The sequence below is a fragment of the Bombina bombina genome, chromosome 4, assembly GCF_027579735.1.
Source record: "Bombina bombina isolate aBomBom1 chromosome 4, aBomBom1.pri, whole genome shotgun sequence".
In the NCBI taxonomy this organism is placed as follows: Eukaryota; Metazoa; Chordata; class Amphibia; order Anura; family Bombinatoridae; genus Bombina; species Bombina bombina.
In genome coordinates this window covers 1,067,311,191-1,067,330,752 of record NC_069502.1, presented here as the reverse complement: position 1 = coordinate 1,067,330,752, position 19,562 = coordinate 1,067,311,191, and the positions used below count along the sequence as shown (strand labels likewise).

The following is a 19,562-nucleotide window of genomic DNA, read 5'->3' as shown; positions in this document are numbered from 1 at the left end:
AGACTAATGAAACAAGAGAAAAGATAAGTAGAGAGATACTCAATGAATTTTGAACATGATCTCCCTCCCGTTTAGAGCAAAGTATATATTCAGAAAATCTCACCAAACTTACAATATCATCAAACTATCATCCTCATTGTAGTATCTGTGATGATAGCAGGATGTGATGTCACTAGCATGTGGGCGGGGCTTAGGTCCGGTGTCTGTGTCGCAGTTAGTTTAGTACAATCAACCTGTCTGGATGTGTATTGCTATGCTCTGTAATAAAATAGAGTTGTACCATCATTGCTGTGTCCTGCATCTCATGACATGGTGTCAGAAGTTCTGGACTACGCTTCTGTTTCTGATGATGACGATGTCAAAGTTTACCCCACCTGAGCCTTTTGACTTTTCTCAGCCTGCAGCTTGGCCCACATGGCGTCAGCGGTTTCAGCGCTTCAGGATTGCATCCAAACTGAACAAGGAGAGTGGTGAAGTACAAGTTAATTCTCTTTTATATTCTATGGGGAAAGATGTAGAGCCAGTGTTCAATGCTTTTACTTTCCAAGAAGGGGACGAAGTTAACTTTGATATAGTTATGGATAAACTCAGTGCCCACTTTGTGCCCAAAAGAAATGTGATTCATGAGAGAGCTTGTTTTCACAAACGTAATCAGCGTGTGGGAGAATCTGTGGAGTCATTTGTGCGCAGCCTGTATGAATTAGCTGAATTCTGTGAGTTTGGTGTTGCTAAAGAAGAGCAAATCAGAGACAGAATAGTTATTGGAATTGCAGATGCTGAAGTCTCCCTGAAGCTGCAGTTAGAGCCTGATTTAACGTTAGACGGGGCTATTAGGATGGCCCGCCAGAGTGAACTGGTGAAAAAGCAAAGTGCTGATCTGAGGTCTGAGAGTATTGTGGATGAAGTGCAACAGTCTAGGAAAATTACTAGTGAAAGGCACAGTGTGAGCGGTAGATCTAAAGTACTGGAAAGGCCTAGAAGTGGATGGGTGCAACATGGCCGATGCACACGGTGCTACCGGGCTCATGATCAGAGTGCTATATGCCCGGCCAGAGATAAAAGATGCAGAAAATGTAACAGAATAGGCCATTTTGAAGTGGTGTGTAAAACTGAATACATTAAGGAGATGCAGGTGGACAGTGACCAGGAGGGTCAGGAAGTGTCTTTTGTGGGGTCTGTTGTGGAACGGACAAGCTCAGAGGAAGATTGGAAAGTTACTTTTACTGTAATGGGAGCCAAAGTTGATTTTAAGATTGACACAGGAGCAGATATCACTGTAATGTCTTTTGCTGAATTTATGAAACTGCCTCGACAGCCCCAGCTGGCGAAGGTTACTACAAATGTTCATAGTCCTGGTGGCCGCATTGATTGTGTGGGGAAATTTCTTGCCAGCTGTGAGTACAAACAAAGGAAGTTCACCATGTGGGTGCATGTGATCCGAGGTCAGTGTGTTAACAGTTTATTGAGCAGAAAAGCAGCCTGTGACTTGGGCCTCGTGGCCAGAGTGAATGAGATCTCTGAAGATATGTTTGGCGAGTTGGGCCTACTGAGCTGCAAACCTGTCCGTATAGCGCTTAAAAGTGACGCAGTCCCGTACAGTATTTCTACTCCTCGTAGAATTCCGTTCCGGCTCATGCCTCAAGTGGAGAAAGAGCTCATGCGCATGAAGTCTATGGGGGTTATTGAAGAGGTTGTTGAAGCAACTGATTGGTGTGCCCCCATTGTTCCAGTTGCAAAGAAAAACGGAAAGGTGCGCATCTGTGTGGACCTGAAAAGGTTGAATGAGGCAGTGAAGAGGGAGAGATTTGTGCTGCCGACATTGGAAGATATAGCCCCGAAGTTGGCTGGGGCGAAGTTCTTTTCCACATTAGACGCTTCTAGCGGCTTTTGGCAGATCCCCCTGGATCCAAAGTGCCGCAAACTGACTACCTTTATCACTCCGGTAGGTCGGTTCTGCTTCTGCAGACTTCCCTTTGGGATATCCTCCGCTCCTGAGATCTTTCAAAGGGAAATGAGTTCTCTCCTGAGTTGCCACGTGGGCACAGCAGTCGTCATGGACGACATTCTAGTGTATGGGTCTACAGTGGAGGAGCATGATCAGCGTTTGAGTTGTGTGCTGCAGGCTATCAAAGAGTCTGGGCTGAAGCTGAATAAAGAAAAATGTCATTTTAGGAAAACTGAATTATGCTACTTTGGGCATGTCATCAACGGGGATGGCATCAAGCCGGACCCCGAGAAAATTCAGGCTATCGAACAGATGAAAAGCCCTTCTGATGTACATGAGCTGAGACAGATATTGGGCCTTGTAAATTACGTGGGCAAGTTTCTTCCAGATTTATCTACAGTTTTGCACCCTATCACAGAGTTGCTTAAGAAAGATGTTGCCTGGGTCTGGGGACCCTCACAAGAAAAAGCGTTCCTGCATGCTAAGTCCCTGCTGGGGTCTGCCCCAGTGCTGGGGTTCTACGACCCTTCAAAAAAGACTGTGGTTAGTGCTGATGCAAGCAGTTATGGGTTGGGGGCTGCACTCCTGCAGCTGAATGACAACAAACTACAGCCCATCGCCTACTGTTCCCGCACACTGACGGCTGCGGAGTCAAAATACGCTCAAATTGAGAAAGAGTGCCTGGCTGCAGTTTGGGCCTGTGAGCGCTTTCAGCGTTATCTAGTGGGTTTGGAGAAATTTAGTCTGGAAACTGACCACAAACCGCTAGTCCCTCTTATCAATTCTTATGACATCGACAAAACACCCTTGAGATGCCAGAGACTTTTAATGAGACTACTCAGGTTCAATGTTCAGGCAGTGCATGTGCCGGGGAAGCAGCTGGTTGTGGCAGATACACTGTCCAGGCTCCCGCTGGCTGCTGCTGAAGAATCCTCCACAGAGTCGGATGTAAAAGTGTATGTTGATTCAGTTCTGGCCTCTAAGTCCATTTCTTCAAGGAAACTGGAAGAGATAAAGAAAGAGACATATTTGGACACAGATCTGCAAGAAGTTATAAGGTACATAAGAGATGGCTGGCCCGAGAGCCGGGCAGCCTGGATGTCTTTAAATGCTTACCAGCCAGAGAGGTCGCAGCTCACGGAGCTGGAGGGGTTGGTGCTGTTCCAAGACCGTATTGTAATTCCTGTCAGCATGAGGAAGGAGATGTTAAACAGGATTCACGATGGCCACTTAGGCATTACAAAGTGCAGAGAAAGAGCAGCTACAGCTGTGTGGTGGCCTGGGATCAGCTCCGACATTGCAAATCACGTGTCTAAATGTGCCTTTTGCCGGGAACGCCGGCCTACTCAGAGAAGGGAGCCCTTAATGTCTACTCCGCTGCCTGCGGGGCCGTGGCAGAAAATAGCTGCTGATTTGTGCGAACTGCACGGGAAAAAGTTTCTTGTTGTTATCGACTACTATTCCAGGTATTTGGAAATAGCACCCCTGAATGATATCACAAGTCAGGCCGTTATCATTCGCCTGAAGAGCTTGTTCGCCCGCTGGGGCATTCCAATGGAGCTGGTGAGTGATAATGGCATGCAGTTCGCTTCTACAGAGTTCAGTGCTTTCAGCAGGGAATATGATTTTGTACATTCCACGTCAAGTCCACATTATCCGCAGGCCAACGGAATGGCTGAAAGGGCAGTTCAAACAACAAAATTCATTCTAAAGCAATCTGAACCGTACCTAGCCCTCTTGTCATACAGGGCGACGCCCATTCAAGCCACCGGGTTTAGCCCGGCACAGCTGATGCTAGGACGCCAGATTCGCACCACTTTACCCTCAGTGGGTGTCTTCAAGCCGCCTGGCCCTGTTCCTCGGGACGAAGTCCTTAGGAGGGATGAAGAGGCCAAAAAGGGTTATCGTTTCTTCTACGACAGGAGACATTCTGTCAGGCCTTTACAGGAACTGAAAGCGGGCCAAAGTGTCAGAATTAAACTGGATGATGAGAAGAAATGGAAGACGCCTGCTACGGTAGTGAGCCACTCTCCAGAACCAAGGTCTTACACAGTCCTTACAGAGGGAGGGACGGTTACACGCCGTAACCGAAGACATCTTCAGCCTGTACCTGAGAGTCTGGAACCGGATACCTCAGTACCACCGCCGGTGGGATCCCCTGTTCTAAGAGAGGTGCCTTCCCCTCAGCAAGATCATAGCGGGGATATATCTTTGCCTCCAGCAGACTCTTGTTCACCATCTTCTGTATCAGAGGACAGTTCATGCAAAGTTACATCAAGCGGAAGAGTGGTGAGGCTTCCGGCCCGATACAGGGACTGACTTTAGCTAGAACAGTGACCGGAAGTATGGGCAGAATAATCCCATGGTCACTGTGGACTAGGGTAGTCTACCCCGATGTCCAAGTCAGGATGTAATTTATTTGTTCATGTTTTCTAATCTATCTGTTTTTATAATGTTCTAAAACAAAATGTTGTTGTATACCCTGTTGGTGTACTTTGTTATTTAATATATGCGAATGTATGCTTTGTCTTTGAAAAAGGGGAAGATGTGATGATAGCAGGATGTGATGTCACTAGCATGTGGGCGGGGCTTAGGTCCGGTGTCTGTGTCGCAGTTAGTTTAGTACAATCAACCTGTCTGGATGTGTATTGCTATGCTCTGTAATAAAATAGAGTTGTACCATCATTGCTGTGTCCTGCATATGTCCTGCATCTCATGACAGTATCCACATAATAGATCCTTTTACTTCATTTTTAAACAATAACATGAGTTAGTGTTAAAGTGATAGTAAACACCAAAAATGTTCTTGTTTGAGAAGATAGATAATCCCTTTATTTACCGTACCCCAGTTTTGCAAAACCAACACTGTTATAGAAATATACTTTTTACCTCTGTAATTAGCTTGTATCTAAGCTTCTGCTGACTGCCAACTTATCTCAGATATTTTGACAGACTTGCATTTCAGGCAATTAGTGCTGACTCTTAAATAACTTCACGTGCATGAGCACAGTGTTATCTATATGAAACTCATGAACTAACGCCCTCTAGCTGTGAAAACTGTCAAAGGCAGAGGTGGCCTTCCAGGGTTTAGAAATTAGCATATAAGCCTACCTAGGTTGAGCTTTCAACTAAGAATACCAAGAGAACAAAGCAAATTTGATGATAAAAGTAAATTAGAAAGTTGTTTAAAATTACATGCCCTATCTGAATCATGAAAGCTTAATTTGGACTTTACTATCCCTTTAAGAATATGATTTGTTGTGGCAGGTATTAATCAGTGGATACATCCAGGTAACACCTATCATCAATGCATTAATTTGAGAAAAATAACAATCCCTACATTTATATACAGTATAACAATGATATGCTATACAATGTTCTGCATTATTAATATGTGTCTTATATGTAGCAATTCAACAACGAAGGATGGGCAACATAAAAAATAATAATAATAAATAAATAAATAAATAAATAACTTATCTTGCTCAAATAACCATAAAATTACATTTCTGTACTCTTTGACACAACTGAGTAAACTGCAATAAGTAGAAAACATATTTCATGATAAAGGTGAATGTTTTGATGTATTACATTACTGGAGTTTAGTCAGATAAGCAGAAAAATGCCAACACATTACTCCAATATGCTGTTTTATGAGAAAGATTTGAAAATCATGTTCTATTAAAAAAATTTAAGAGGCTGAAGTTAATGTGCTATATGATGTTATAGGGTGGTTTTAAAAGTCTAAGCTTTCGAAATATAATATTCTATGCAATGTGTTTGCTCAAATGCTAAAACAAAGTGATAGTAATGCTAAAATATAAATTTATAGTCTTTAACATAAAAGCAATACGTTCTGAGGTAACTTTTTTGTGATCAAAAACATAGCTTCTGTTATTGAAAATATTATTGAAAAGATTAGATTATCTACCAAATTTTCTATTAAATTCTGCAGATACAGTATTAGTAGATGTAGATATGTTCTACTGAGCAATTTAATTTGGATAAATGACAAGTATATAAAGTATGTAAATCACTGCAGTAAATATGGATTAACTCACACCATTAAAAAAATGATGGACACTTGTTAAGGTCTTATATGCAACAGTATATCTTTAACATATCTTACCAAGAGTATCTTTGTATATAGTTTGTACGGAAATGAAAGATATCTAGGAAGTAATTCCATTAAAAGAAAAACATAAGCAGGGGTCAAGTACAGTGGGAACACATGGGAAAGGAGTTCCTGTACTGTTTTTGCAGGTGGAACTAAGTACCCCTGGACAGAGAACAGAAATGCTTCAGTAAACACTGCTGCTGTGTGGAACTATGGTGCTTACATTTCTGTGTGGCTTGATGTGGGGTTATTTAGCTCCCCTCAGAAGAAATAGGACGTTTGCACCCTAAGTGGGTGTTACTCTAATACAGAGGAGTTAAAAAATAAGTATGGACACCCTGGATATTGACATTAAACAACAGGCATTCATGTGTGTCTAATTCAGTTATTTTAAAGTTGTTTTTTTTTTAAAAAAGTTCAGTTGAATCCTAAATTACAATTAAAAATGTCACCCTTGCCATGTGAAAATGTAACCATGGGTATCAATCCTCAGGACCAAAGGCAACCATTCAGCCCTTCATTGGTTTTAATTTACAATGTGTATGGATTATATACATATAAATAGGTTATATACATACAAATGCAGTGTGTGTGTGTATAAAACAATATTAATTGTGAGGGGGTGGAAGTCTTGGTGAGTTCCCACACTTTTTTTTGTAGGACTTGACCCCTGAACCTAAATATATATTGTCTAGCCTATTTTTTTATGGATATTTCAAAATTTAATTTCCACCACTACCACTTCTAAATTCATACAGTATTGATGATGTTAACAGCTTCATGCTGATGTCTAACAGGCATGTGTATTATTTCTATTGACACTACACCACCAATAGTCCTAGCACCAATAACTTTCCAAAAAACTATTCCCCAATAGCAAGTTTGTTCACAAAAAAGTACAGATTATGGTACAATCTTATACACAATAATCTTGCACAAATGGCAAATAAATAATACTCTCCTTTTAATCTGGACTGCTGCCTTCTTGCAGTCTCTCCCAGAAGACTGATCAATATGGATCATGTGAAAGATTTACAGATGGCACTGGTCTTAGTGCAAGTATTCCAATCAATGTAGATATCTCTACCAAATAAAGGGAAAAAAAGGCTTGACAGATGTATTGTAGACAAAAAATATATATGCAGTATACACACTCCATAAATATTGCATTATCAGCCGAACTGGAGCAGAGTTGGAACCACTGTTATCCTGTTGTTTAAATCTCAACCAAGACTAGGAGAAAATACAGGATCCAATGATAGTAAAATAAGTCACTTTGTATTGTATTAATTAGTAACTTACTCAAGTAAAAACCGGATTCCAGTGATGTCACAGCAACAAAGAAAAAACAAAAGACTCTATGTGTCTGATATAAAACGAACAAAGCTTTAATAATATGCTCAGCTCAATGCGTTTCAACGTAAAAATGTCTTTCTCAAGAGCAAGTTAAAAACAATGGTAGTTTGCTACTACCATTCGGCTAGATTATGAGTTTTTCATTTTGAGCTGTGCGGTGCTAACAAGCAGTTTATGCTCACCGCTCACTTACAGACAGCACTGGTATTATGGGGTTTTACAACCCAGACAAGAAGTGAGCGTTGAGCAAAATTTTGCTCCTTACCGCACTCCAATACCAGCGCTGCTTACGTTAGCGGTGAGCTGGTGTAACATGATTGTGCATGATTTCCCCATAGGAATCAACAGGAGAGCCGGCTGAAAAAAAGTCTAACACCTGCCAAAAAGCAGTGCAAAGCTCCTTAATGCAGCCCCATTGATTGCTATGGGGAAATCAAATTTATGTCTACACTCTAACCTCTAATCTTACACTTATTAACCCCTAATCTGCCGCCCCCGACATCGCCGACACCTACATTATACAGGGAGTGCAGAATTATTAGGCAAATGAGTATTTTGACCACATCATCCTCTTTATGCATGTTGTCTTACTCCAAGCTGTATAGGCTCGAAAGCCTACTACCAATTAAGCATATTAGGTGATGTGCATCTCTGTAATGAGAAGGGGTGTGGTCTAATGACATCAACACCCTATATCAGATGTGCATAATTATTAGGCAACTTCCTTTCCTTTGGCAAAATGGGTCAAAAGAAGGACCTGACAGGCTCAGAAAAGTCAAAAATAGTGAGATATCTTGCAGAGGGATGCAGCACTCTTAAAATTGCAAAGCTTCTGAAGCGTGATCATCGAACAATCAAGCGTTTCATTCAAAATAGTCAACAGGGTCGCAAGAAGCGTGTGGAAAAACCAAGGCACAAAATAACTGCCCATGAACTGAGAAAAGTCAAGCGTGCAGCTGCCAAGATGCCACTTGCCACCAGCTTGGCCATATTTCAGAGCTGCAACATCACTGGAGTGCCCAAAAGCACAAGGTATGCAATACTCAGAGACATGGCCAAGGTAAGAAAGGCTGAAAGACGACCACCACTGAACAAGACACACAAGCTGAAACGTCAAGACTGGGCCAAGAAATATCTCAAGACTGATTTTTCTAAGGTTTTATGGACTGATGAAATGAGAGTGAGTCTTGATGGGCCAGATGGATGGGCCCGTGGCTGGATTGATAAAGGGCAGAGAGCTCCAGTCCGACTCAGACGCCAGCAAGGTGGAGTATTGGTTTGGGCTGGTATCATCAAAGATGAGCTTGTGGGGCCTTTTCGGGTTGAGGATGGAGTCAAGCTCAACTCCCAGTCCTACTGCCAGTTTCTGGAAGACACCTTCTTCAAGCAGTGGTACAGGAAGAAGTCTGCATCCTTCAAGAAAAACATGATTTTCATGCAGGACAATGCTCCATCACACGCGTCCAAGTACTCCACAGCGTGGCTGGCAAGAAAGGGCATAAAAGAAGAAAATCTAATGACATGGCCTCCTTGTTCACCTGATCTGAACCCCATTGAGAACCTGTGGTCCATCATCAAATGTGAGATTTACAAGGAGGGAAAACAGTACACCTCTCTGAACAGTGTCTGGGAGGCTGTGGTTGCTGCTGCACGCAATGTTGATGGTGAACAGATCAAAACACTGACAGAATCCATGGATGGCAGGCTTTTGAGTGTCCTTGCAAAGAAAGGTGGCTATATTGGTCACTGATTTGTTTTTGTTTTGTTTTTGAATGTCAGAAATGTATATTTGTGAATGTTGAGATGTTATATTGGTTTCACTGGTAAAAATAAATAATTGAAATGGATATATATTTGTTTTTTGTTAAGTTGCCTAATAATTATGCACAGTAATAGTCACCTGCACACACAGATATCCCCCTAAAATAGCTATAACTAAAAACAAACTAAAAACTACTTCCAAAACTATTCAGCTTTGATATTAATGAGTTTTTTGGGTTCATTGAGAACATGGTTGTTGTTCAATAATAAAATTAATCCTCAAAAATGCAACTTGCCTAATAATTCTGCACTCCCTGTATTATTAACCCCTAATCTGCTGCTCTGGACACCGCTGCCACCTACATTATACTTATGAACTCCTAATCTGATGCCCCCAACATCGCCGACACCTACATTATATTTATTAACCCCTAATCTGCTGCCCCCAATGTCGCTGCAACCTACCTACACTTCTTAACCCCTAATCTGCCGCCCCCAATGTCGCTGCCACTATAATAAACATGTTAACCCCTAAACCGCCGCACTCCCACATCGCAAACATTAGTTAAAGATTATTAACCCCTAATCTGCCGTCCCTAACATCTCTGTCACCTACCTACATTTATTAACCCCCAATCTGTTGCCCCCAACGTCGCTGCCACTATTCTAAATTTATGAACCCCTAAACCTAAGTGTAACCCTAACACCCCCTAACAAATATAATTCAAATAAATATAAATAAAATTACTATAATTAACTAAATTATTCCTATTTAAAACTAAATACTTACCTATAAAATAAACCCTAAGCTAGCTACAATGTAACTAATAATTACATTGTATCTAGTTTAGGGTTTATTTTTATTTTACAGGCAAGTTTGTATTTATTTTAACTAGGTAGAATAGTTACTAAATAGTTATTAACTATTTAATAAACTACCTAGCTAAAATAAATACAAAGTACCTGTAAAATAAAACCTAACCTAAGTTACAATAACAGCTAACACTACACTATAATTAAATTAATTCCCTAAACTAAATACAATTACATACAATTAAATAAAATTATCTAAAGTACAAAAAAAACAAACACTAAATTATAGAAAATAATAAACAAATTACAAGATTTTTAAACTAATTTCACCTAATCTAATTCCTTCTAACAAAATAAAAAAGACTCCCAAAATAAAAAAATTGCCCTACCCTACACTAAATTACAAATAGCCCTTAAAAGGGCCCGTGCGGGGCATTGCCCCAAAGTAATCAGCTCTTTTACCTGTAAAAAAAAATGACAAATCCCCCACAACATTAAAACCCACCACCCACACAACCCACCATACTCTAAAACCCACGCAATACCCCCTTAAAAAAACTAACACTAACCCCTTGAAGATTACCTTACCGTGAGAAGTCTTCACCCAACCGGGCCGAAGTCCTCAACAAATCCGGCAGAAGTGGTCCTCCAGACTTAGGGTTAGACTTAGATTTAGGGGTTAATAACTTTAGTATAGTGGCGGCGACGTTGGGGGCGGCAGATTATGGGTTAATAAATGTAGGTAGGTGGCAGCGATGTTAGGGACAGTAGATTATGGGTTAATAATATTTAACTAATGTTTGCAAGGCGGGAGTGCGGTGGTTTAGAAGTTAATATATTTATTATAGTGGCGGCGATGTCCGGTTCGGCAGATTAGGGGTTAAAAAATGTATTTTAGTGTTTGCGATGTGGGGGGGGCTCGATTTAGTGGGTGTTAGTGTACTTTTTAGCACTTTAGTTAAGAGTTTTATGATACAGCGTTGTAGTGTAAAACTCTTAACTACTGACTTTAAAATGCGGTACCAGTCTTGACAGGAGAGGGTGTACCGCTCACATTTTGGCAGACTTGTAATACCAGCGTGATGCAAGTTCCATTGAAAATATAGGATATGCAAATGACGTAAGTGGATTTGTGGTATTTCCAAGTCTGGCCAAAAAAGTGAGTGGTACACTTGTACCTTCAAGACTCGTAATACCAGCGGGCGTTAAAAAGCAGCGTTGGGACCGGCTAACGCTGCTTTTTAAGCCTAATGCAAGATTTGTAATCTAGCCAATTGTTTTTAACTTGCTCTTGAGAAAGAAGTTTTTACATTGAAACGCGTTGAGCTGAGCTTATTATTAAAGATTTGTTTGTTTTATATCAGACACATAGTGTCTTTTGTTTTTTCTTTGTTGCTCTGACATTGCTGGAATCCGGTTTTTACTGGAGTAAGTTTCTAATTAATACAATACGAAGTAACTTATTTTACTCTCATTGGAGCCTTTATTTTCTTCTAGTCTTGGTTGAGATTTAAACAACAAAATAAGTGATTCCAACTCTGCTCCAGTTTGGCTGACAGTCCAATATTTATGGAGTGAGTATACTGCATATATAACTTTTGGCTACAATACATCTGTCAAGCCATTTATTTCCTTTATTTGGTAGAGCTATCTACATTTATTGGAATACTTGCACTCAGACCAGCGCCATCTGTAAACATTTCACACGACCCAATAGCAATTTACCTCAGCCCCACATTACTCGAATAAACTTACCTTTAAATCATGCAAATCCTAAATTATGCTTTTGCCTACTATGTCTACAAGGATTACAACACAGCCCAACACAAAACACAACCCCACCCATGGGCTATGATTTTAATACCTCTCACCACACAGCACTTTCTTCCCACTTCTTTTATTGGGACACTACACTCATAAACCATGTAACACAAAAGCAATGAGAAACTCCAACTTTGTTTCAGAATAGTCCACAACAATCTTCAATGTGATTGAAGAAATAATTTCTTCAGAGGACAGTAGTTTGACCTTGTAATGTATAGGTTGTCATTGAAAGATGTAGCCATGAAGTCAGGGCTTTTAATAGGGTGGGATGCTTGTGAAGTTCAGTTTGCTGTCTGTAACACACTGGAATGGAACCTTAGCCTTCATTGCTTCACTGTTGGCTAGATTTAGAGTTGGGCGGTAGCCGTCAAAACTAGCGTTAGAGGCTCCTAACGCTGGTTTTGGCTGCCCGCTGGTATTTGGAGTCAGTCAGGAAAGGGTCTAACGCTCATTTTCCAGCTGCGACATTTCCATACCGCAGATCCCCCTACGCCATTTGCGTATCCTATCTTTTCAATGGGATCTTTCTAACGTCGGTATTTAGAGTCTTGGCTTAAGTGAGCGTTAGAATTCTAACGACAAAACTCCAGGCGCAGAAAAAAGTCAGTAGTTAAGAGCTTTCTGGGCTAAAGCCGGTTTATAAAGCTCTTAACTACTATGCTCTAAAGTACACTAACACCCATAAACTACCTATGTACCCCTAAACCGAGCCCCCCCCCCCCACATCGCCGCCACTCTATTAAAATTTTTAACCCCTAATCTGCCGACCACACACCGCCGCAACCTACATTATCCCTATGTACCCCTAATCTGCTGCCCCCTAACACCGCCGACACCTACATAATATTTATTAACCCCTAATCTGCCGCCCCCAACGTCGCTGCTACCTACCTACACTTATTAACCCCTAATCTGCCGACCGGACCGCACCACTACTATAATAAATGTATTAACCCCTAATCCGCCTCACTCCCGCCTCAATAACCCTATAATAAATAGTATTAACCCCTAATCTGCCCTCCCTAACATCGCCGATGACTAACTTCAAGCATTAACCCCTTATCTGCCGACCAGAGCTCACTGCTACTCTAATACATTTTTTAACCCCTAAAGCTAATTCTAACCCTAACCCTAACACCCCCCTAAGTTAAATATATTTTTTATCTAACAAAATAAATTAAGTCTTATTAAATAAATTATTCCTATTTAAATCTAAAATAAACCCTAATATAGCTACAATATAAATAATAATTATATTGTAGCTATTTTAGGATTAATATTTATTTTACAGGCAACTTTGTAATTATTTTAACCAGGTACAATAGCTATTAAATAGTTAATTACCTGTAAAATAAATCCTAACCTAAGTTACAATTAAACCTAACACTACACTAGCAATAAATAAATTAAATAAACTACCTACAATTATCTACAATTAAACCTAACACTACACTATCAATAAATTAATTAAATACAAAACCTACAAATAAATACAATGAAATAAACTAACTAAAGTACAAAAAATAAAAAAGAACTAAGTTACAAAAAATAAAAAAATATTTACAAACATTAGAAAAATATTACAACAATTTTAAACTAATTACACCTACTCTAAGCCCCCTAATAAAATAACAAAGACCCCCAAAATAAAAAAATGCCCTACCCTATTCTAAAATAAAAAAGTACAAAGCTCTTTTACCTTACCAGCCCTGAAAAGGGCCCTTTGCGGGGCATGCCCCAAAGAATTCAGCTCTTTTGCCTGTAAAAAAAAACATACAATACCCCCCCAACATTACAACCCCCCACCCACATACCCCTAATCTAACCCAAACCCCTCTTAAATAAACCTAACACTAAGCCCCTGAAAATCTTCCTACCTTATCTTCACCTCGCCAGGTATCAGCAATCCGTCTAGGCTCTGATGTCTTGATCCAAGCCCAAGCGGGGGGCTGAAGACATCCATCCTCCGGCTGAAGTCTTGATCCAAGCGGGCAGAAGAGGACATCCGCACCGGCAAACATCTTCATCCAGGAGGCATCTTCTATGTTCTTCCATCCGATGACATCCGGCTCCATCTTGAAGACCTCCACCACGGATCCATCCTCTTCTTCCGACGACTAGACGACGAATGAAGGTTCCTTTAAGGGATGTCATCCAAGATGGCGTCCCTCGAATTCCAATTGGCTGATAGGATTCTATCAGTCAATCGGAATTAAGGTAGGAAAATTCTGATTGGCTGTTGGAATCAGCCAATCAGAATCAAGTTCAATCCTATTGGCTGATCCGATCAGCCAATCAGATTGAGCTCGCATTCTATTGGCTGATCGGAACAGCAAATAGAATGCAAGCTCAATCTGATTGGCTGATTGGATCAGCCAATCGGATTGAACTTGAATCTGATTGGCTGATTCCATCAGCCAATCAGAATTTTCCTACCTTAATTCCGATTGGCTGATAGAATCCTATCAGCCAATCGGAATTCGAGGTACGCCATCTTGGATTTTGTAACTTAGTTCTTTTTTATTTTTTGTACTTTAGTTAGTTTATTTCATTGTATTTATTTGTAGGTATTGTATTTCATTAATTTATTGATAGTGTAGTGTTAGGTTTAATTGTAACTTAGGTTAGGATTTATTTTACAGGTAATTTTGTAATTATTTTAACTAGGTAGCTATTAAATAGTTATTAACTATTTAATAGCTATTGTACCTGGTTAAAATAATTACAAAGTTGCCTGTAAAATAAATATTAATCCTAAAATAGCTACAATATAATTATTATTTATATTGTAGCTATATTAGGGTTTATTTTACAGGTAGGTATTTAGATTTAAATAGGAATAATTTATTTAATAAGACTTAATTTATTTCGTTAGATAAAAATTATATTTAATTTAGGGGGGTGCTAGGGTTAGAATTAGCTTTAGGGGTTAAAAAATTTATTAGAGTAGCGGTGAGCTCCGGTTGGCAGATTAGGGGTTAATGCTTGAAGTTAGGTATCGGCGATGTTAGGGAGGGCAGATTAGGGGTTAATAAATATAATATAGGGGTCGGCGGTGTTAGGGGCAGCAGATTAGGGGTACATAGGGATAACGTAGGTTGCAGCGGTGTACGGAGCGGCAGATTAGGGGTTAATAAGTGTAAGGCTAGGGGTGTTTAGACTCAGGGTACATGTTAGGGTGTTAGGTGCAGACATAGGAAGTGTTTCCCCATAGGTAACAATGGGGCTGCGTTAGGAGCTGAACGCTGCTTTTTTGCAGGTGTTTTTTTTTTTTTCTCAGCTCAAACAGCCCCATTGTTTCCTATGGGGAAATCGTGCACGAGCACGATTTTTAAGCTGGCCGCGTCCGTCAGCACAGCTGGAATTTAGAGTTGCAGTGGCGGTAAATATGCTATACGCTCCCTTTTTGGAGCCTAACGCAGCCCTTCTGTGAACTCTAAATACCAGCGGTATTTAAAAGGTGCGGGAGAAAAAAAGCCAGCGTAGCTAATGCACCCCTTTGGCCGCAGAACTCTAAATCTAGCCGTGTGATTTATATATCTTCAATGGAGGAAATTAGGAATTCATTGGCAGCTGAATAGTAATAGTTGTTATTGAAGCTCTGTGTATAATATTTATTACTACTCAAGGAAGCATTTTCATTTAAAGGAAAGACACTTATGTACATTTACATAATAAATAAGGTGCACTTTTAAGGTCTATCTACTCTTTTTCCTTTGTACATAAGGAGATAGTACATTTTGTAAGTAATTTGTTTAGGTTGAAAATGACAAGATTTACAAAAGGAGTGAATTAAGTGATAAAGTTCAAATGTCAAATATACCTATGCAGTATGCATGAAGGTTTGAAGTGATAGTATTGTCAATTGTACTCAAGTGTTGAAGTAGGTGAACAGTGGATGAAGGAAGAAAAGATTGTGCTCAGTTTAAATTATTGAACTCAAGTAAATGAAGCATCATCCAGGATGAAATACTGGATAGACAGGGATGATTCTGAAGCCTACAATACTTGATTATAGTAACTAGGGTTGATTTATAAACAAAAAGGGAATATGTTCTAAGATCAAAAATTGTACACAAAAAAGAGATATGGAAAGGGGAGGAATATTTTTTAAAAAATTATGCATTTAGAAGTACATTTACATAGATAGTAAGAGGACAAGCAAATGCTGTGTCAAAGATGCAAAAGGATAAGTGGGTTTAGTGCAGAAGAGTATTCCTGAGAGTGTCACATATTTTGCTATTTCTGTTTTTAAATTAGATTGTTTAACTAAATCGTATAATAAGAGACAAGCACTTAGATAATTCATAGTAATTAATAATCCCTGAAGAACAATAGACAGGGTGGTCACATACCCAACACATAGCACATAAGCTATGTTGTAAAAATGTGTGCTTCATGTTAACCTAGTGAGGGATAACCTTAATAGAAAGAATGATTTTTTTTTTAATATAAACAGCTTTTTCATTATATTCAATAAATTCCCTTTTAGCAATAATATGGAAGGTTTCATTTATAAAACCATTGTTCGTGAAATATAGTTCAGTATTACAAAAATATTTCTCAAAGATTTAAATCTATGCTAACACAATACGAAAGTGAAAAATATACACTTATTTTTACAAATAAAAAAAAAAACTTATTGAGCTTCAGTAGAAAGTTTCCAGACAAAACGATGCAGAATGAATGAGACATAAGAAGGAAATTTGTACTACAATGGCATTTTATAAATTATTTTTAGAGATAGGAGAGAAAAATGAACGATCTGCCAATTTGATACAATATCTTAGAGGAAGTAGTGAAAAATTGACAGGAGTAGGCAAGAAAGGCAAAGCTGTATGAAAAAAGAAAAATCAAAGAACATGATCTAAAACAATAAAAGTTATACATTTAAATGTATATTATATGCAATACTTGTGCCATTATATATATATATATATATATATATATATATATATATATATATATATATATATATATATATATATATATACTGTATATATTTATTAGCATCTAATAATCTTATAGATATAGTACTTAAAGGGACATGAAACCCACAATTTTTCATTCATGGTTCAAATAGAGAATACAATTTTCCAATTTACTTCTATTATTTAATTTGCTTCCTTCTCATGTTATCATTTGCTGAAAGGTTAATCTAGGTAAACTCAGGAGCAGCAGAGAACCTAGGTTCTAGCTGTTGATTGGTGGCTGCATATATATCGATTGTAATTGGCTCACCCAAGTGTTCAGTTAGAAACCATTAGTGCATTGCTGCTACTTCAACAAATGATACCAAGAGAATGAAACAAATTAGATAATAGAGGTAAATTAGAAAATTGTTTACAATTGTATCCTCTATCTGAATCATGAAAAAATATTTTTGTGTTTCATGTCCCTTTAACTCTCAGCCAGAATACGAGTTTTGCGTTTTGCTCGCTACTAACTTGCAAGTTATTTCCACCGCTTACCTTTACTAGCGCTGCTATTACAGGTTTTCCAAAAAACAGCATTTGTGGGCAATATGGCAGCATTGAGCTCCATACCGCACACAAATAACAGCACTGCTTTGACGTGCTCATGCATGATTTCCCCTTAGACATCAATGGGGAGAGCCGGCTAAAAAAAAGCTTAAAGCGACAGTAAAGTCACAAAAAATCTTTCATGATTTAAATAGGGCCACGTAATTTTAAACAACTTTCCAATTTACTTTTATTACAAATTTTGCTTTGTTCTCTTGGTATTCTTAGTTGAAAGCTAAATCTAGGAGGTTCATGTGCTAATTTCTTAGACCTCGAAGACTGCCTCTAATAATTTTTTTATTTTTGTTTTGAGTTTTAAATAAGCTTTATTAAGGAAAAATAAACTGTGATACAGAGTGTCATACCATAAAGTGATAATAGAAAAAATGTACAATTAGTTGCAGGTAGTACAATAGCTAACAGGCGGTTATGCCACAAACGTGACCAAGTGATGGTTGGTATGCATTCAGTCTGGATAGGTATTCCCATCATACCTTTGATACTTATAAATAACAAAAATAAAAGGAAAGATACATCAACATAAATGAAACAAACGGGTTAAAATAAATTATCTAACAACCTATCAACCATTCCAGCTATTGCATAGGGTCAAGTAATAGAGGGGAAGAGTGTCAAGAAGGGGGGGGAAGGAAAAAAGGGGGGGGGGAAGGTCCACCTGGGCTATAGGGAGCTATTTATCCAAAGTAACTAGTGTGTGGAAGAGAGAGTCCAAGTAGAACTGGATATTATGAAAAACTGGTAGGGAGTTGTTTTTATAATATGAGTATTTCTCAATTTCAAGGAGTTCAGATGTGTTGTGTAGCCACTCCTGCACAGTCGGCACCTTTGAAGATTTCCACTTACGAGCGATAAGCAGCCTGGCACTGTTTAGGCAATATTGGAGGAGTTTCCATCTAAATTTACACCCCTTATCTGGTTTATAACTAAATAAAGCTGTGAGAGGGGATAGGTAGAATTGGTCACCTAGAATGAGTTTCAAATGTTCTGTTATGTCATTCCAGAAAGGGAGCAACTTAGGGCAATGCCACCATATATGGGCCATTGTGCCGGGGGACCCACAACCCCTCCAACAAGTCGCGTTAGTATTCGGGTAAATTAGTTTGAGCCTATCTGGGGTGAGGTACCAACGGTACAGGATTTTGTGGTTCATTTCTAAAATCCTGGGGGAAGATGAGGATTTGGAGGATTGATAAAATATATTTTCCCATTGTTCATTAGAGACAGATAGGCCAAGGTCCTTCTGCCAGAGGGTAACATAGGATGAGGGGGGCAAATTAAGGGTAGAATCCAATAACTTTTTAGTAATCGATAGGGCCCCCCTGGGTACTATCCCCTCATGACAAAATCTCTCACAACGGGAGAGTTCTCTCAGGAGGTCCCTCTTGTGGGGTGAGGAGCTCAACAAATGAGACAGCTGTGCATGCTTTAACCAGTGAGAGAAACCCCCCCCTTTAGTGTCTTTTAATTGGGATCTGTGTTTCAGTGTTCCCTTGTCAGTCAGGCATGTGAATGGGATTGTCTGGTCAGTATCTATTTGGCCCGCTTCCGTGGGTAATATCCCCCCACTGAGCTCCGCATTTATTGGTACAGGGGTCAATGGTGAGACATAAGTAGATATTCCGTTATTTTTAGTCCTAATTGAGTCCCAGATCCGAAAGATATGTGAGTATGTCAGTGATGTCCTGGCAATTGTGGGTCTGCAGTTGTGCTTGATCCAACAGAGCGGACCAATAGAAACAGTGTCTAGTAAGTGTGAGTCGATAGAGGCCCAGGTCTTTGTAGAGGAGCGGTCATGCCACTCCCACACCCTCTGTAAGACAATTGCTTTGTAATATTGGGAAATAAAAGGGACCCCCATACCCCCTTCTCCCACAGGCTTAAATAGGACTCTTTTGCTGATGTGGGGCTTAATGCTCCCCCAAATAAAAGTGTTTATTGTCGATTGCAGTTGAGTTAGGTATGATTCAGGTAGATGTATTGGAGCTGCTTGGAGGACATATAAGATCTGGGGAAGGGTGGTCATCTTGACCGATTGGATTCTACCCCACCAGGATATTGGTTTGTTTTGCCATGTGTCAAAGTCTTTCCTAATCTTCTTTAGGAGAGGTAGATAGTTATGTTTGAATATTTTATCTACAGATGGAGTTAGGTAGATCCCTAGATATTTAATTTTGTCGTGTAGGAGTCTATATTGGCAAAGGGT

General features: G+C 39.4%; 1 protein-coding gene across 2 annotated transcripts in view; it reads right to left on the bottom strand.

Annotated features, from left to right (window-relative positions):
* The window catches only part of LOC128657795 (follicle-stimulating hormone receptor), a 626,230-nt gene that overhangs the window by 114,924 nt on the left and 491,744 nt on the right, over positions 1-19,562 (bottom strand). The gene's annotated exons all lie outside the window — the stretch shown is intronic.